At 46.8% G+C, this 12680-nt stretch overlaps 1 long non-coding RNA gene across 1 annotated transcript; it reads right to left on the bottom strand.

The window, feature by feature from the left end:
• Positions 1-1421: 1421 nt before the first annotated feature.
• Positions 1422-5163, bottom strand: LOC141573991 (uncharacterized). Its single transcript, XR_012500477.1, has 3 exons — positions 4332-5163; positions 3456-3701; positions 1422-2708 (listed from the first exon to the last, which is right to left on the bottom strand). It is a non-coding gene; the product is annotated as an uncharacterized LOC141573991 (long non-coding RNA).
• Positions 5164-12680: the final 7517 nt, after the last annotated feature.

The following is a 12680-nucleotide window of genomic DNA, read 5'->3' as shown; positions in this document are numbered from 1 at the left end:
AGTATTTTTGTGTGTGCTTATCTAACCTTTTTTTTTAATTGAAGTATTACAATGTTGTGTTAATTTCCAGTGTACAGCCCAGTGCTTCAGTTACACATATACGTATATATTCCTTTTCGTATTTTTTCATTATTGGCTATTACAAGATATTGAATATAGTTTCCTGTGCTATTCAGTAGGACCTTGCTGTTTATCTGTTTTATATATAGTAGCTAGTATTTGCAAATGCTAAACTTCCAATTTATTTCTCCACCCCTCACCCCTTTCCCCCCTTGGAACTATAAGTTTGTTTTCTATGTGTGTGACTCTGTTTCTGTTTTGTAAATAAGTTCATCTGTGTCATTTTTTCTTTTCGATTCCACATATACATGATATTATATGGCTTATCTGATCTTCACAGCCACAATGAGGTGAGTAGCCTTACCGCCCCCATGTTACAGATGAGGAAACTGACGCTCAGAGTGCTTGGGTCACATGTCCAAGGTCAACCCGGCTGGAAAGGCTCTGAGTCTGGATGGAAACTCAGAGAGCCTTCCTATCCAATACTCCCAGCCATGACACTCATTAATCACTTTCTGATAAGGAGTTTGTAAGGCTTACATATGTTAATTTTTTAAATGGGGCCCTAAATGTTCAATAAGTGATAGCTTTTAAAAAAAATGTGCAGAAAACTTAATATTGAGTATGCAGAATGGAAGGATTCATATTCCAAGGAAAAATAGAAAGGGGTCTCCCAGTTTTGAACACAAAATACTTCAATTGTAAGGGTAATTTACTTTTAGACTATGAGCATCAAAGAAGAAAACAAAGACTCCTTACCAAGAGCGTGAAAATGAGCTGTCTTCACACTTTCCCTTTGCTCTCCAAATGGAGGAGGCTTTACAGGATTTTGGAGAAAGAAGCTTAAGACAAAGAATTTTGGTTTTGAAGACTTCATAGTAAAGGACATAGGTAGAAATTCTTAGTGATCTGAGACCTCAAAATAGACTTACGCTAGAGATGGAAGACAAATCAATGCTGAGAATGTTGGATGGCAAATTGTGGTGTAACAGGATGTGCGATTCTTTCTGTTTGAATCTCATACCCCGGATTGGGAAATTCTGCTTCTGCTCCCTTGGGCTTCACCCTCGGAACTTCTCTCAGCTGCCTGCCTGCTTCTGCAGCTTCACTGAGACCAAGAAGTCTATTTCCTTCTTATTTTCATCTGTTCCTTAATACAGGTTATAACATTTAATTTAGGAAAATGGGGATTAGTTGACCCAAAGTGGTAGTGAATTTACCTGGCTCCCGCAAACTGACTGAGTGGCATTGTGGAATTCCAACTGAGTTCTCTCCGACTCAGCTTCTGCCTGACTCTGGTGTGCACCCCACTGGGGCTGAATTGGGATTGATACAAACCCCTGGACCTGTACCCCTCTTTCCCCCAGCTGCCTGGATTTCCTGCATGGAAAAAGGGTTTTACTGAGAGGTCACCATAGGCCCCTGCCCTCTGTTTAGTGCTTCCTTCTGGGCAATACCAGAGTGACGCTGTAAGTCCTGACTTGAGGGTCCCTGCAAGGTTGCACTACAGAGCAGGGGCTCAGCCTCTCCAGACCATGCCCGGCCCCAGAACCTTCCTGCCTGGCACTTTTCTTTAGGGAAGTCCTTCAGATCCTTGGTCAGAAAACCAAGAGTGAACAAGTCTTCCTCTTTCAAGATAGCCCTCTCCATTGGCCAAAAGGCCAAGACAAAGAGAAAGACTGTGGCAGAAAGGGCCCCGATGTGTCGCACTCATGGTTCTGGCCTTGCTTTTTTTAGAAAAGGAGCTCTTTCCCATGGCTAGGGGAGAAGTCAGACTTCCCTGTTCCTCTTGGGCTGGGCATGAAGCAATCTTCACTGCTGATGTTGACACCAGGTCAAACCCCCAGACCTTCTCCTGGGGCCTGGCTCCTTGAACTTCCGCGCTCTGACCCTTCCATCAAGAAACTGACCAACTGGCTGGGGGTTCCACAGTAGCAAGAACTGTGCATGGCCTTAGCCAACAGGAAGAGGAGCAGGACAGAGGTAGGGACCCAAACCCCGGAACACACAGCTGGACTTGGCCCCCAGCTGCACTGCACATGGGCTGGAAGGCCTTGGACAAGTTACCTAACCTTTCTGAATCTCAGTCTCCCCACCAGGAAAATGGGGAAATTATGCTCTATGCATAAGCAGATTGTCTGTAGGAAAAATTGAGAAAATCTATGTGGAGAGCTTAGAGTAGGGCTTGGCATATAGGAAGCCCTCAGTAGACATTAGTTACTCTCAAGGTTATTGACGGTTGCACTTGAATCTTTAATTTGAGCAAGCAACTGAGCACACATTGTATGTGAGTAAAGATGGTGCATCCGGAGAGGGAAGGGTCTGGATTCTAGAACTGGGTTCAAATCCCAGCTTCCCCAGTTACCAGTAAGCAGTGGGAACCTGGAAATGTTAATTGTCTTCTTGGATCTTGATTTCCTCATCTGCTTTCCTTGCATGTTTCTTGTTGATGGGTGGTGGCTGGTGGGGATTAAGTGAAATGATGTCTGTACACAGGCACACGGCAGATACGCAGTAATTGTTCCCATTGTTACCAATGGATCAAGGCAAATCCCTTCAATGAATGGTGTGAACCTTTGTGGGTCTCACCACCATCAAATATGTGAAGATGGGGCAGTCTTCTGGCTTTGTTTGTGGGTGGAGACAACCTGGAAAAATGAAGGTCAAAGTGGTTTTCTTTATTTGATCATTCGCTTTTTCGTAGTCCCAGTCCCTGGCATGGTGCCTAGTTTGTTTCAGGTCCTCAATACGCAGTTGTCAAATTAAAGACCGTTTTTATTGATGCCAGCAGAGTTTTGTAGAGACAGGGCTGGCCCCACGGGCAGGGTCCCATGCTTGGTTAAATGCTCTGCTGCCATCTTGAAACTCTTGTTGGTTTTTGAACAAGGGCCTTTTATTTGCATTCTGCACTGGGTCCCACAAATTATGTAGCAGGTCTTGTGTGGGGGCACATATACTTAAGGAAAATGAAAGCTCCTTATGCTGACTTGCTGGGTGCTACCTGATCTGCCCCCGCTGCCTTGCTGAGCTTTGTGGCCATGCCCCACCTTGCTTCCTGAACTCTAGGCACTCAGGCCTGTTTGTTTAATAGACTGTCCCCACCTGCCTTCCCTCAGCTCATCCCATCATTGACTCCTGGCTCCATTCCTGTCTTGGCTCCCAAGTCATCTCTACGGAGAGGTCTGCCTTGACTACTCTCCTAGTCACTGTCTTCTTAGCTTGATTTACACTCTTCATAGCCCTGGATGCTTCTGTGTGAAATTAGCTGGTTTACTTACTTGTTGGCTTTTTCTTTTCTGTTTCCTCCAATAGGCTAGACCCCATGAAGGCAGCCGTCTTCCTGTCATATTCCTTGCCTTGTTCCCAAGCATAGTCAGTGCTCAATGAACACTTACCAACAGAAGAATGAATGGGGTTGGTAGTGTTGGACTTCCATCTCAAAAGGCTGATCTCCTGGGACTCACTCCAAGGGAAGGGGACCATTGGTGGGGTTGCGAATGGCTGCCTGGGTCCACAGCCCTTGCCTGGAGCAAGGTGGCCACCATGCCCACGTTCTCCTGGCAACAGAGACTGGCCTCCTCGGTCAAATTCCTGCACTGGGAGTCCACTCTGCACACCAGGACTTAGAAAGTTCTGAAAAGCTGGAATGAACCAAGAAATGGGAGTTTGCAATGGAAACACTAGATTAGGGGCCATTTAATCCAATGTCCTGTTACAGATCTTGAGATCCAGAGAAGGGAAGAACCTTATTCTGTAACAATAACAATGTCAAAAACCAAAACCAAAACAAACCAAACGAAACCTACCAATCTAACAAAAGAAAAAACACAGTGAGAGCCAGTATGGCGCAGTGTTAAGACCTTGATACGAATACGATACTAAATGAGTTAATGTTTCTCAGGTACTTAGGGCAGTTCCTGGCTCAAAGAAAATGCTCTGTGAGTGTTCTACAAATTGAAGATCAATCCACTGAGCCCTTTTGCTGGTCTAGGAAATTGGCAAGCCCCTTGCTTGTATCATTTCATTAAATACCCCAGCAGTCTTGAGAAGTACGTGCTATAATGATTTATTCCCATTTTCCAGATGAAGAAGTGAAGGCCCAAGCTAGAGAGTGGCAGAGCTGGGAGGTGACCCCAGGCTGCCTGGCCTGAGGGCTGGGTTCCCAGCTCCCACCCTGGATTGCAGTTATGGGCAGAGCTGACCTGGCATCTCTGTGCTCTTTCCCATACCAGTCCCGGAGCTGGCCTGAGTGGGAAGTGCCTCTGATTCACCTGTGCTCTGCTGGGAAGCTGCCTTACTCATTGGCTCATTCACGCTGCAGGCATCTTCTGCCATCTCCCCCGTGTAAGTGCTGGGCCTGGTACTAGACGGGCTTGTGAAGTGGGGAGTCTTCTGCGTGTGCAGACAGCTGGAGGGGCGGGCAGAAGGTGGAGAGAGTCAATGGGCACAGGCTTGCTGAGTTTGCTGTTCCTCCTGGGGTTCTTTTTTTTTTAATTCTTATTTTTTATTGAAGTGTAGTCGATTTACAATGTTAGTTTCATATGTACAGCAAAGCAATTCAGTTTTACATATACATACATGAATGTATATTTTTTCAGATTCTTTTCCATTACAGCTCATTACAAGACATTGAATATAGTTCCCTGTGCTATACAGTAGGTCCTTGTTGTTTATCTGTTTTCTGTATAGTAGTGTCTATCTATTAATCCCAGACTCCTAATCTACTCCCCACCCATCTTCCCTCACTGGTAATCACAGTTTGTTTTCTCTGTCCATTTATCTATTTCTGGTTTGTAAATAAAATTTGTTCCTCCTGGGGTTCTCGCCCTTCCCTTTGTGGAGGGGCTGCTTGCACAGGGATCATGAGTGGCTAGGATCCCAGAGATGCCGGAGCTGACAGGCCCGCTCAGCTGCCCTATGAAGAGTTCCACGGGCAGGGCTGTGACAGTCAGTTGGGTCAGTTGCCACCTCCCGATGTCCCTCCCACCTTCCAGCCAGCTGCACTGTGGGGAGGGTATGAAGCTCCAGGAGGGGCCACCCTGGCAAGACCCCAAGAACGTTCAGCAATGATTCCAGATTCATCTCCTCTACCACAGCCTGGCTTCTCCTATCGGGAAACTCTGGGCCTGTTCTGCTCGCCACCCCCTGTCAGGAGCACCGCCCTCCTCCAAGCCCTCTGGGCTTCGTTGTGGGTCGCTGGAGGTGAGTCTTCCCTCTCGAATCCACAGCAGAGATGCCCAACCCTATGACATCCATTGACCTCATCTGCCCATTCATGCATGCATTGATATGTTCATTCAGCAAATATTTATTGAATTTCTGTTGTGGGCTGGGCTCTGAGGATACGATTGAGCATAAATTCCATCAGAGCTTCCACTGTCGTGGAACCTACATCCTAGCAGGCTAGTGTATGGAGGCTAAAGCAAGGAGAAAAAAATAATTGCAACTCTTAAAAGGTGTGTAGAGGTAAAGAACATGGATATATCAAGTGGTTTTGGAGCTGACTCGTAACAGCTCATGAGAGATGATTGTCAAAAATTTGGGAATTTTGAATAGCCAACACATGGAAGCAACCTAAATGTCCATCAACAGATGACTGAATAAAGAAATTGCGGCATATTTATATAATGGAATACTACTCAGCCATAAAAAAGAACAAAATAATGCCATTTACAGCAACATGAGTGGACCTGGAGATCGTCATTCTAAGTGAAGTAAGCCAGAAAGAGAAAGAAAAAAGAAGACACTATTGAACTCATCTACAAAACAGAAACAGATTCTCAGACGTAGTAAACAATCTTATGGTTAACTGGGGGAAAGTGGGTGGGAAGGGATAAATTTGGTAGTTTGGGGTTTGCAAATATTAACTACTATATATAAAAATAGATAAAAACCAAATTTCTTCTGTAGAGCACAGGGAACTATATTCAATATCTTATAGTAACTTTTAATGAAAAAGAATATGAAAACGAATATATGTATGTATGTGTATTACTGGGACATTATGCTGTACACCAGAGATTGACACATTGTAACTGACTACCTTTAAAAAATTGGGAGTTTTTTTATAGATAAACAACAAGGACCTATTGTATAGCACAGGGAACTATATGCAATGTCTTGTAATGAGCTGTAATGGAAAATAATCTGAAAAAAATAAATGTATGTATATTTATAACTGAATCCCTTTGCTGTACACATGGAACTAATATTGTAATAAAAAAATAAGAATTAAAAAAATCAGTTTAAAAAAAACTTGGGAGTTTGGTGAGCTGGTTGTTAAACACGGCCATTATGAAAAATTCAGTTCTATAAATTTATAATGAAATAAATTATATTAAAATAAAAATTAAAAATCGAAGGCATCGCTTCTTAATTATTTTACTGTTATGTATGCTCTTGAAGTAATTGACTCACGTGGTCCCCACAGAGATGGTGGGGTCCTCTGTGGGTGCGTCACTGTGCTTCTTTTCCCACCTCCACATTCGGTGCCCGCTGGCTGTTAGCTTGACATCAACTCTGGTCAATGGGAGTCTTTACGGAGTCAACGCAATCGGAGGCTTCTGTGTCTCCCTGGGAGCTGGTGGTCAAGCATTTACCAGCACACCACTGGGACATTCTAGAGAATGAGCTGGATTTCGGTAGGGTGGTCAGGACAGAGAAATCTCTAAGGAGGAGGTGCTTTTGCCAGAACCTGAAGGGTGAGAGAAAGTTGATCGTGTAAGCACGTACCTGGAGCTTCATCCAGAAGAGAGAGCAAGGGCGAAGCCTTGAGGCGTGGTTCTTTCTGCGAGTGGAGAACAGACCAATCCGGCTGTTCCTAAGTGCAGGCGGCTACGGTGTGATGGGTGATAGGGAGGAGATGGGGAGGGGAGGTTGGAAAAGCAGGCAGGGACCAGACCATACAGTGCCGCTGGGGCCATGAGGGAGTTTGCATTTTATTTAAAGTGCAGCCAGAAGTCCTAGGAGGGGTGGCAGGTGCCTGGGATGTCCACTCGGATTCCAGGACAGTCCTGCCGGATGCCCACCTCTGGGCCACTCCACAGAGGTCCTGGTTCTGCCTCAGGGCTTTCTGCAGAACTATAGGGGGGCGGAGGTGGCAGGAAATGACCTCTCCTGGGGACCACCTTCAACCAGAGGTGATGAAAACTGGTGGGTAATGTCTCCAGCCTCCTGTTTTTCAGACGATAAGTCCTGGGGGCCTTCTGCACACTTCTTGGAGGCCCTGGTGTACTTGTGCTGTGCTGCCTGCCCTGATGATGTCAGGAAGGCCCCCTTCCATCTGCTCTTCTCTTTCCTTGGCTCCCTCTTCCTAATCCTCATGCACTGTTCCTGGGATCACCTCCCAGATCATCTACCTGTACTCGAGTCCTTGTCTTGGGCTCTGCTTTGGGGGGACCCCAACCTAAGACGAGGAGTTACATGGGTGATGTGAACATGGAACCCGCAGATCGGGAGTGGGTTGGAGAAGGCACTGTATCCACTTTTTCCTCTGCCCATGCCTGGGCCCTGGGTTTCTCCTTCCAGACTCTCCTTCCAGGTCCTCGAATGCGTCCTGATTAGGGACAGGCTAGTCCCTGAGCTGAGTGTGTCAGGCAGGAGATAAGTCAAACCCAGTATCACACTGTGGGGATACTGCAGAGACCCTGGCAGCGGCCTGGGGTTGTGCTCCTGATGCCGAATATTCAAGGCTGGCCCCTCACCTCTGACCCCATCTCGTCCCTAGGGTGTCCTGATCCTGTCCTCCCACCTGGCCCTAAAAATGCTGCAACCTGGATCTGATGGTTTGGCGAGCTCTCTGAGAGCCCCTGTGTGCCCAAATGAGGCTCGGCTTTATCCTCTGCAGGGAAATTACCGTCTGCCATGGGGAGCCGAGACCACCCTGTGGGCCCTGCCTGGGTCGAATAGGAAACCCAGCACTGCCTCGTCCTCAGTCTCCCCAGTTCAGCAAGGGTCATCGGCAGTGTCCCACGCATTGAGCGGGGCAAACAGCAGGAACCACTGCTGAAGCGAGAGCCTCCGCAGCGCACAGCCGTGTAGCTGCTGTCTCGTGTGCTCAGAGCAGCCTCCGTGCGCTCCTGTCTGAATGCTCCCCGGCCTGGCACCCCCTCAAAAAACCCCCACTTCCTTCTCCTAATGCACCCGCACTTTGTGCAGACCCTCCTTCAGGATGCAGGTTGGCCAAGGCAGCGGGCCCTGCTCCTTCTAGGACGGTCTTCCCTTGGCTGCACGCCTGGGAAAGCGGCCCAGGCTCCCTCTGCCCTGGGGGCCTGGCTCCCTTCCCCACCATCAGCCCCTCCTGCTTTTCCCTCTGAAGCTCTCCAGAGCATTCTGACTCATCCTGTGACTCAGGTGGAGTCTGTATCTGTTCCCACGTCCTGGACGGACTGGAGACCACTGCTGTGACCCATGGCTCAATGTTGGGGAGGGTACAGCTGGATTCCTGTATGTGCTGGTGCACGTGTGTGCACATGTGTGTGCCTGTGTGTGTGGTGGGGGCACACCTCCCCCTCCCCAGGGAGTGAGGGAGGGTGGTTTTCTATTCCTTCCCCACCTTATACCCCCTGACCCCTCAGGAGCTGACAAGCATGCTTCAAGCCCCCAGGATGCATAAAGGTTGGGGGGAGCTGCCTGGTGATCGTCACAAGATGATTATATTGTCAAAAGTGCTTTTTTGCAAAGAAAGTCCAAACTGAGGACCCCTTCTATCAAACCCTGAATCCTGGGATGTCCACGTAATAGAACTTGCAGGAACCTAGAGGCCGATACTTTGAGCTTAAAGATTGATTAAGAACCACATTCAAAATTACCCAGCAAGCAGGATTTGTATAGCAGTTTATTTGTGGCTTCAGCTGATCGGTTATTCCCCGTCCTCTCTCCCTGCCACCCTCCAGGCAGGACTCCTCCCCCCTCTGCTTCTGCTAGGCCAGTGCTGTCCTGTCTGGTGGCCCACAGCCACATGTCGCTATTGAGCAACAGAAATGTGGCTCATTCCAATTGAGGTGCTGTTTAAGTGTAAAATGCATACCAGATTTTCAAGCTGTGGTATAAAAACATGAGAACTATCTCATTAATAATTTTTAAAATATTGATTGCAGGTTGAAATAGTAATATTTGGGGTGTGTTGGATTAAATACAACATATTAAAATGAATTCCACCCATTTCTTTTCACTTAAAAATGTATAGAAAATTAAAGATGACAAATGTCATTTAAATATGTAATGGCTCATGTTTGTGGCTTGCGTTATGCTTCTGTTGGGGTTGGCCAGTCCTTGGGCCAAATCTGGATTGCTTTTATAAATAAAGTTTTATTGAAACCTAGCCAGGCTTGATCATTCACATAGTGTCGGTGGGCGATTACGCTCTATAATGGCAAAGTTGAGTATTTGTGACTGAGACCTGATGACCCACTGAGCCAAAAATATTGACTTCTAGCCCTTTAGAGAAAAAGTTTGCTGACTTTTGCACTGGACCATCAATTTCATGAGAGTGGGGATTATGGGTTTGACACAGAGTAAATGCTTGATAAGTATTAGTTAAATGAGTGAATAACCTAGTTAATTTTGGAGGGTTATTTCGTTGGAATTCCAGGCAGAGGGCCTAGTGTGTGCCAAGGCATGGGGTCAAGAGATAGAACTGGGTGTGCTGGTGATGGGGGTGTTTGGGGTGACCTTTTATAGAAAATTTGCCAGCTCTTCTCTAGACACTTTTATCAGCCTTCTTCTCGGTCCCTTGCCTTGTGTTTTCTTTCCCAGGCAACCTCCCTTCCGTCTACATGACTCCCAACACATCACTGACCAGCTCCAGACTCTCCACTAGCCTGGCCATTGCCTGCAGGATGAAGTCTTAGCAGGTCCTCCCAAGCTACACTGCCCAGCCCCTGAGTCTGCTGTTTTGCCATCTCCTCTCCTCTCCTGCGCTCCGGGGCCCCTCCTACAAGTGCCCCACCCATTCTGGTCTTCCTGCCTTTCTTCATACTGCTTCTCTGCCTGGAAACCTCTCCTTGATCTTTGCAAGTCAGATACCCACCCTTCATGGCTCAGCTCCAATATTTCTTCCTTGAGACATAATGTGGCATTTTGCCAGTTTTTGAGTTTCTTTTAAATGATTGTTACTCTGAGATAAATGATAGAATGTACTGGGCTCCCACAGCACTTTGTATCTTTTTATTTTATTTTTTTTCCACTTTTTATCTAGTACTTACTATGTATGCCAGACACCACGCTAAGCTGTCCTCATATATTGCCTTTTACAGTTCTCACACAAGTCTAGAAGATAGGTGCGATTTATCCCCATTTTACAGATAAGGAAACTGAGACTCAGAGATGTGATGTGAGAATAATGCATGGTGGTTGGTAGGATTCTAGAGCCCAAATCTGAATCTAAGATCTCTGTTCTTCCCTGAGGCTACTTCCTAAGGTTACTTCACCCACACCTGGGGCCCCTGGGTTCCTCCCACAGGGATTCCTACCCCTAGATCCTAGATCAGTCCTGCTTGGGTCCCTTCCTAGGTCAATCCTGACTGGGGACAGCCTAGTCCTTTCTCTGAGAGCTGAATGTGCTGGAAGAAGTAAGTCAAACGCAGCACTGTGGTGTGGGACCACTCCAGAGACCTTGCTGTGTCTGCTCACTGAGTCCCCATCCTTGAGGGTCCAAGACACAGGGTTTAAGTGTAAGTTAACTCTTCCTCATTTTTGGGTCTTGATGTAAAGGTCACTTCCTCAAGGAAGTCCTCCATGATTGCCTAGAGTGGGGTAGATCCTGGATATATGTTCTTATACCTTCCAGATCTTCTTCTCCTATAACTCATCACTCTTTTTTTCTTTTTCTTTTTGTAATGGCTCCTTTATCATTTGTTTCCCTGACTAGATTATAAGCATCACAAGGACAGGGGCTTTGTTCGTTGTTGTATTTCCAGGACCTTTCTCAGTGCTTGATGCATCCTAGGTGCACAGTGAATATTTGAATGGATGAATGAAACCCTGCTTGTCCTCTTTACCTGGTTATCTGCCTCACTAGTCTCCAGATACTTAGGGAAGCATAAAAGTGTGTGTGTTCCTGCCCCCTTCCCTCACTAAATGACTTAATGCTGAAGACACTGGTATGTATTGAAAGGAGACTGAAAGATTGATGATCACGAGGCCAGTAATGTCTGATCGTGAGCAGAACTCGAGACAGAAAACCCCTCCCTCAGCCTCAGCCAAGGAAACCCTCCTCACCACATGCCCTCGGGGGGCACAACCTGTGGCTGACAGACAACCCAGCTGAAGGACAGGGAGTGGGCAGGTCCCCTGGCAAGGGCAGTGAGCCAGGCAGACTCCACTTCCTGACCCGGCCCCCCCCCCCCCCCCGGGAGCTCAGGGAAGCATGCTGATCAGTGGTATCGGAGACAGCTCCAAAGAGGAGTTCGACCCCAGGCACAGACAAAAGGCTTCCCCCACTTTCTCCAGCTGCCTCAGTGGGAGTGGTTTGAGAATTTTAGTTTTCATCTGATTCAGAAGAGGTAGTGGCCAATGGGTCCTGCAGCGGCTGGAAGTTTTTTATCTGCCCTGCACATCCTCAGGCATCCTGGGGCTTGGCTGGTGAGCAGGAAGGTCAGACTGAGAATCACGTCTCACATGCATATGTTGGTCCAGGGCGACCGATTCATTCTGTCTTGCCTGGGACTGTCCTGTCTTTAAAACTGGAAGTCCCGCTTTCAGGGACCCCCTCGTTCCTGGGCGAATGCAGGTGACTGGTCACTCTGCCTGGGTGACTTTTGCTCTTCTGTGACTAGCTTCAGACTGGATGCCTCAGACTGGCTGTTGCATCACTGGGTGCCGGCCAGTTTGTCATCATTTTGGCCACAAGACTGTTGGCTTCTTTGGGGCTCTGGGTTAGTCTGGGGCTGGGGACAGACTGCCATCCCAGCTCAGGCCTCTGAATAAGGCCAGACCCCAGGGACTGGTATTAGTCCTTTTATATCCAGTGTTAAAAGACTGTGGGAGGTTCTGCAGAGGTTCCTACAGCTGCGGGGACCACAGAGAACCTGGCAGTTCCATTCTCAGAGGGTTTTTTGAGGTCTTTGAAGTTGACAATAAAGACTTAAATGTGCATCTGCTAAGTGACCTAGTAATTTCATTTTTTTTTTTTTTTGTATTTACCTGGGAGAAATTTAAAAAATATGTAAAACCTTTTAGAAAAATGTTCACAGCAGCTTTGATCACAATAGCCTAGTTCTGGAAATAGCCCAAAATATTCATCAACAGGAGAAAAGAAAATAAAAAGCTATGGTCTGTTTATACAATGGAATATAATTCAGCAATAAAAATAAATAGATTAGCGATACACACAGCAATGTCAGTGAATCTCAAAAAAAATCATGCTGAGGGAAGGAAGCCAGACATAAAAGCGTTCATTTGCATGATTCTACCGACGTGGAGTTCTAGAACAGTTGAAATGACTTACGGGAAAGACATCAGGGCATTGGTAGCTTCTGGGAGGAGGTGCGTTTATTGGGAAAGTGCATAGAGGAACTTTCTGGGGTGTTGGGAAAATTCTGTGGGTTTCTATTAAAATCGAAAGACTAATCTACTTAAAATCTGGGTGCTTCACTGATGTAAATTATACCAAAAAGTGG

Source organism: Camelus bactrianus, chromosome 19 (genome assembly GCF_048773025.1).
Source record: "Camelus bactrianus isolate YW-2024 breed Bactrian camel chromosome 19, ASM4877302v1, whole genome shotgun sequence".
Classification (NCBI taxonomy): domain Eukaryota; kingdom Metazoa; phylum Chordata; class Mammalia; order Artiodactyla; family Camelidae; genus Camelus; species Camelus bactrianus.
Note: the sequence above shows the minus strand (reverse complement) of the source record. Positions and strands in the feature narration are given on the sequence as shown.